The sequence below is a fragment of the Zonotrichia albicollis genome, chromosome 3, assembly GCF_047830755.1.
Source record: "Zonotrichia albicollis isolate bZonAlb1 chromosome 3, bZonAlb1.hap1, whole genome shotgun sequence".
Taxonomy (NCBI): domain Eukaryota; kingdom Metazoa; phylum Chordata; class Aves; order Passeriformes; family Passerellidae; genus Zonotrichia; species Zonotrichia albicollis.
The window spans coordinates 13051140-13056689 of record NC_133821.1 but is presented as its reverse complement, the minus strand read 5'-3'; positions in this window follow the sequence as shown (position 1 = coordinate 13056689).

Genomic DNA, 5550 nt, shown 5'->3' with positions numbered 1-5550 from the left:
CCTATTTATCCAAGGAAATGGGGCTGCTTGGGAATTCAATGGGAGGAAGGCAGGAGCTGCTGGCTCTGCATCCGGGGGCTGCCGGGGGGATCTGGAGGTGCTTCCCAACTTTTTAATGGGATTGAGGAATAATCTCCTATCAATTCCACTGGAAAACTGATGGAAAAACAAGATCCCAAAAGCTGGATCCAGGGCAAACCAGCTGTTAAGGTATTGGGAAGTTTGGGAAAGGGAGAAAGGAAAACAAAACAAGTTCTACAATTCCTGGGAAAAGTCAAGCAAGGTTTTAATTCCTTGCTTGGGCTCTGGGAAGAAGCAAATCCTGCCCTTTTTGCAGCATCACCAGGATCTCAGGTTTTCCTGGAATGGAATGGCCTTTGCTCTGTGCTGGTGATTTATATGGGAATCAATCCCTGCTCCTGACCCCGGGATATTTGGAGTCGCTGAGCTGGGAAGTTGGGAAGTGGATGGGATTCAATCCCAAATGTGTTCCCAATCCCTCTGGTGTTGGGACAGGGCTCAGTGGCCCAGGGAAACGTCCCCAGATCTTCCCAGAATCTCAGAATCCCAGACTGGATTCCAGCCAGAGGTCACCACCCTTTGGATTCGCTCCATTATAACAGAGGCTGGATTAACAGAATTTAGGGATCAAACCTTAAGCCAGGTTCTAAACCCCATCCCAAGGTTTTCTTGGAGCTGCTTTGGGAAGCCAGGGAGTCCCTCCATGGCCAAGGCAAGGGCCCCCCAGCCCACGGCAGAGCAGGACACGGATCCTGGCAGGATTTGTCCGGAAAACTCAGCGCTCCCAGTACAATGCCCAATTTCCTGCTGGGAGGGTCCCAGCAAGGCAGGAAAACATCAGCACTTTTCCAGAGGCTCCCAGCTCTGCCTCCCTGCTCCCAGCTGCCTTCGGAGCAGGGAGGATCAATCCTACGATTTTTGCTGGAATTGCACTGCTGTCAATCCTCACCTTGGATCCAGCCCATAGATGCGCCCAGAGCTTCTCATAACCTTGGGGATGAGAGCTCTGTAAATAAAACTTGGGATTGTTAGGAATGTGGGCAATAAAGATAAGGGCTGGGAAGGCTGGGCAGAGTTTTCTGGCTGGAGAACGTGTCCCAAGGCTGCTCCTTTCCCTCCTTATCGCGGCTCCACAGGAGGTGGGCGCTACTGCCAAGGGATGTGCCGGAGCTGGGACTGCCTCAGCTGGAATTTCCCTGCCTCAGCAAGGGTGAAAAAAAGGGAACACAAAGGGAAAATTCCCTGGGATGCTGGGCAGGGAATCACAGCCAGAGGAAAATCTTCCCTTGATTCCACACCAAGCTCCAAGGTGGTTTCTTTAACCCTGAAAACAGGGAAGAAAATGCTTCCTTAGAGGTTTATAAGGAATTTTCCCTCTTTTCCAGCATAATTCATTGGTGTTTCCACAGGATCCTCCTCCTCCATGCCATGGCTGTGGGCACACAGTGCTGGATTTGCCTATGGAAAGGTAATAGATGGAGCAAAGGGAATTCTGGGGCTTTGGTGCAGCGCTGGGAAAATGGAAACAGCGACAAAAAACATGGATTGGGACCCATTCTCCAGCTCCCAAAATGGGATTTCACTGGTTAATTACAGCCACATTCCCATGTTGGAAAGGAATTAGGGATCCTGTTCCAGGTGCTCCCTGCCCTGCTGTAATTCCAAGGGTTTTACCTTTCTCGGGGAGCCAGCCCAGCTTGCCGGGTTATCTGTGGCTGCTTCCGGACCTCCCCATGGAATTTGGTGAAGGCCAGCGTGGAAATGGGAAGAGCCCTGCGGATAAGCATCTGGATCCTGCCATTGTTATCCTGAAAGGAGCAGCAGGAGAAAGGTGGGGAGGAACCAGAGATGCTCTGAGCGGGACTGATGTTTCCAAAGGGATAAAATCCTTGGATTCTTGTCCCTCCCGGCCACCTGCAGGCCAGATCCCAGCTGGAGGCAGCTTTTCACTGACCTCACTGGGTAAACATTCCCTCCTCCCTGGTTTTGCAGGGAATGAGACACTGGATGTACAAGATTGAAGGAAAAATCCATGGCAAAAAAACCAGGAGCCTGTTCTTAAAGGCTGAAATCCTCTTGGGATTTTCTGAGGGCTCCAGTTGAGATCCAAGATGGATATCTTCAGCTCCAGGAGGTCTTTTCCCCAAGGAATGTGCTGTGCCAAGGCCAAGCTTCCCATTAATTCATCCCACTGGAGCTGATTCATTTCCCAGTTAAACACCCCAGGTTTGGTGTGGGTTTTCTAAAATTCCCTGGAAAAGCTGGAAAGGATAGGCAGCTATTGGGATACGCCAACAGGGCAGCCAGAGCTGGATAGAGCCAATATTATCCCTAGGGAAGTGGGAAGCATGAACTGGAAGTGGGGCAGCTTGGAAAATAATGGGAATGTCATTCTCATCCTGCTGCAAAGAAACAGAGGGAAAAGAGATGGGATGGATTTGATCCCAAATAAATGGGATTGGTTGGTTTATTGCCAGCATTGCCACAGCATCCACGGCTCCTCTTCCCACTGTGTTATTCTGGATATGGGAATTCCTAGCAGCTAACCAGGATTGCTCCCTTTGAACTATGCCTTGGCAGGATTGGAACCAGGCAGCATCTCCAGGATTTTTAACAGGAAAAAATGGGAAAGTGGCCTCCACTGGCTCAGCTGATGATTTTAGGAATGTGCAGTGCTGGCACCACCTTTCCTCGGAGCTTTTCCCTTCTGATTTCCCAATCTTTATTTCCAAATCTGTAGCATTCCACACTGATCTCCTATGGAATTCAGACCATAGATTTCCCTGTCAGTTCTGGCTCCGAGTGGGAATGCTGATGTTGAAACACTCCCACCTGGATTCCAAAAGCCATTCCCTAAAGGTGGAGAATCCATGCTATCCTGGGGTGATCCATCCAGGATCAAACAGCCATGGCTCCAGGGATGAGGATTGAGTGGTTTATTTTGGTGGGATCCATTATTCCCCCTGGAATTGCTCTCCAGGTATTCCAGCTGTTTCCTGGGAGTAGCAGCTACTTGTTCTTCCCAGTTCTGTGGGATTTTAGGGATTGTACTTCCCGTTTCATTCCCTCCTCCTCTGGAGGTCTTGGTGCCAAACTGAGGAGCCCAAACTCCCCGTGGGAACAGCCTGGAATGTACCCGGAGCAGCTGGAAAAATCCCAAGTTGTGGTCCCGGCTCTGTTGCCATGGTAAGGAGCTCTTGGATTCCATGAGCACAGTGGGATGAGGTCATTCCCGGTTCTCCTGCTTGCTCCAGCCGGGATCCCAGCAAGAACAGGCTCCTTACCATGAGCTCCACATCCTCATCCTGCTTTTCCAAAGGGAGCTGTTCCAGCTTCTGCTGCTGGACACAGCAGGATCTGGCGGTCATTCCCTTCTTGGAATGCCCTGGGATGGCCGGAGCAGTTTCTTGGGAAAGGGGGATTAGAGGGAACAGACTCTTTCCGTCACAGCAAACTCTGGCTCCTGCCAACATTTCTCTGGGAACAGCTTGAAAGGACTGGAAAAGCCCCAGGGAACTCAGATCCCCAGAAGAGATCTGCCTCCTCCGTCACGGCACACGTGATCCACTGTCATTCCTGCCTGGATGCGAATTTGGGATTACTCAGGGGTGAGGTGATGAATCCATGAGTGTCCCAGATGTGAACCCCTGGGATGGGATGTCTCAGCACAGAATTCCCAAGAGGTGCTATCCAGCTGGGATGAGCTTTAGTTTTCCAAAGCCTGGATAAGGAGGGGTTATCCCGGGTCACGTGGAGCTGCCAGGCTTGGAATGAGCAGCCCCTGTGGAAGGAGCAAGGTGTGGAGATACTCTTGGAATTCTCTTCCCAGCAAAACAACCAAAGTGGCTTTTCCACCTTTATTGGGAATGCTGAGAAGAAGGGAGAGGTGCCAAGGCACCCTCCTGCGCTCCATTCCCAGCCGCTCCATGCCAGGGGCTGCTCCTGGACCTTGTCCTTGGAATTCTGGAATTCTGAGCTTCTAATTCCTTCCCATACACTCCCATTTTCCAGAGGGACAAAATTCCCACCTGACCCTCATGGCTCAGCCCGCAGTGACCTTGTCCCAGCTCTGGGAAAAGGCACAAAAGCTCAGATGTTGGCATTCCAGTTGGGAATTCTGGGCCTATAAATGGCTCCCTGCTCCTATCCCAGCTCCAGGTGCATGTCCAGAATTCCCAACTTTTGCTCCAGAGAGGAAAGTGTTTGTGGAGTCACACGGATCCACTACTGAACTTTTCCACAGCCTGTTCCCTTGGAAAGTTGGAAATGTGCATCCACAGCATCTCCTGGATGAGCATGGATCCTTGGAACCAGATCCATGACATTTAAGGAATTTGGGATCTTTTTTCCCTTCCTTTTGGCTTCCTTCCCTTGTCTCTCCCACATTTTTCCCTGACACTTTCAGGCTCCAACCAGTTTTCCTATTTTTATATTTTCTAAGGATGGGTTCCATGTCCTCACATGCCTGGGAGTAGGTAGTCATAAAAACAGAGATCCATCATATTTTGGGATGTTCCTCCAGCTTCTAATGTAAGCCTGGGCTTGGCAACTCCACTGCAGCCATCCCGGTGCTCCCTACAGATTTTTGGGATTACCGGGAGCCAACTCTCCGGCTGCTGGAAAACCTCCTGACTCCATGGATCCCTCTGAGCTATAAAAACGGATCCATAAAATCACCAGCCTTTGGAATGATGGTGGGTACCCAGTATCTGCTGTTGTGATTCCCATATGGAAAAACAAAGGAATTTTAGACGGAATTAGGTGCCACATGATGTCCAGCTCCCAGGTTTTTGTTTGCTATAATTCCCTATGGAATGTGTTTTGCCTGAGGAGAAGTTCCCAGAGGTTGGATCCGTCCCTTTCAGTGCTGGCGTTTGCCTTGCCTGTGGGTATCCCAGAAAATTCCTCCACACTTGGAGCCTTCTCCGTGCTTGCAGCAACATTTTCCTATTTCCCTGCAATCCCAGTTTATAAGGGATAATGAATCCAGATGGGAAAAATTGGGGCAGGACGTTCTGGGGTTTGGAACCCCAGCTCCATCCAAAGGGATACTTTTCCTTTATCCACCTTGGCCTTCCTCCATCCCTGGAATTCCTGGCAATCATTAAATATCCCAGAGTAAAAGCAGATGCTTTAACAAAGAGTTCATGGCCTGACCCAAAGCCATTCCTGCTGCTTTTCCAAAGGTTATCCAGCCATTCCCAAACCCACTGCTCCCTAGGAATATGATTTTTTTAATCCCAGTTGGGAAAACATTCCTTTTAAGGATGAGTGGTTGGTCTGGGAACACTTCTGGAGATGGATTTTTGTATATTTGAAGGTGCACATGATTCCAAAAGCCATTCCTGAAATTAATTGGGATAATTATTGTGATCATTAGTAGGGATAAGCACAAAGCTGGAAAATTAGCAGTGGGAAAACTCAGCAAATCCTTCTCCTGCTCCTCCTTCTCCAGAAATCCCTAATCCACACTTTTATCCCGAAGGCTGGCGTGACCCTCACGGCCATTCAAGTCTCACTCTGCTGTTT